The sequence below is a fragment of the Orycteropus afer genome, unplaced genomic scaffold (assembly GCF_000298275.1).
Source record: "Orycteropus afer afer isolate SDZICR_OR568_19922 unplaced genomic scaffold, OryAfe1.0 scaffold00893, whole genome shotgun sequence".
In the NCBI taxonomy this organism is placed as follows: Eukaryota; Metazoa; Chordata; class Mammalia; order Tubulidentata; family Orycteropodidae; genus Orycteropus; species Orycteropus afer.
Window position 1 is genome coordinate 275,532 of NW_006922480.1, and position 560 is coordinate 276,091.

The following is a 560-nucleotide window of genomic DNA, read 5'->3' on the forward strand; positions in this document are numbered from 1 at the left end:
GGTTTGGTCAGAATTTTATTTTTTACTTATGAATTAATAGGTCAAAAGTGGCATGCAAAAATGTAAATCAAATGAGTATTAGTGTGCCTAATTTAGATACTACATTTGCTAGAAAGGTACTAACTAGCTAGCTACTACTAGAAAATCACTCATTTATTTTAAACCCTTTATGATCTCTATGGCAAGAGATTTCTCGCCTATTACTGAATACAGATATTCTGTAAGATGTGTTTTCTTAGGGCAGGCTTTCAGAAAGATTATAAAATATAATAGTTTTGATTTAATATAAACACTAACATTCATCAGTTGATTGAAAAGGTAACTAGAAATATAAAAATGGCTGTGACTGGCCTTGTAAACTCTGGCTGGAAGCAGGGGGCATTGATGGGAGTATGAGCTGGGGCTGGCAACCAGGCAGGTACCTTTCAGGAGGGTGGGCCAGCCACATTCAGCACAGTTCCTCTGGGAAGATCTCCATGTGGCAGGTCCACCTTGCCATATGTGTATGTAATTTGTACTAAGTAAATCGCTCTATTTTTGAAAACTATTATAGATGTGTG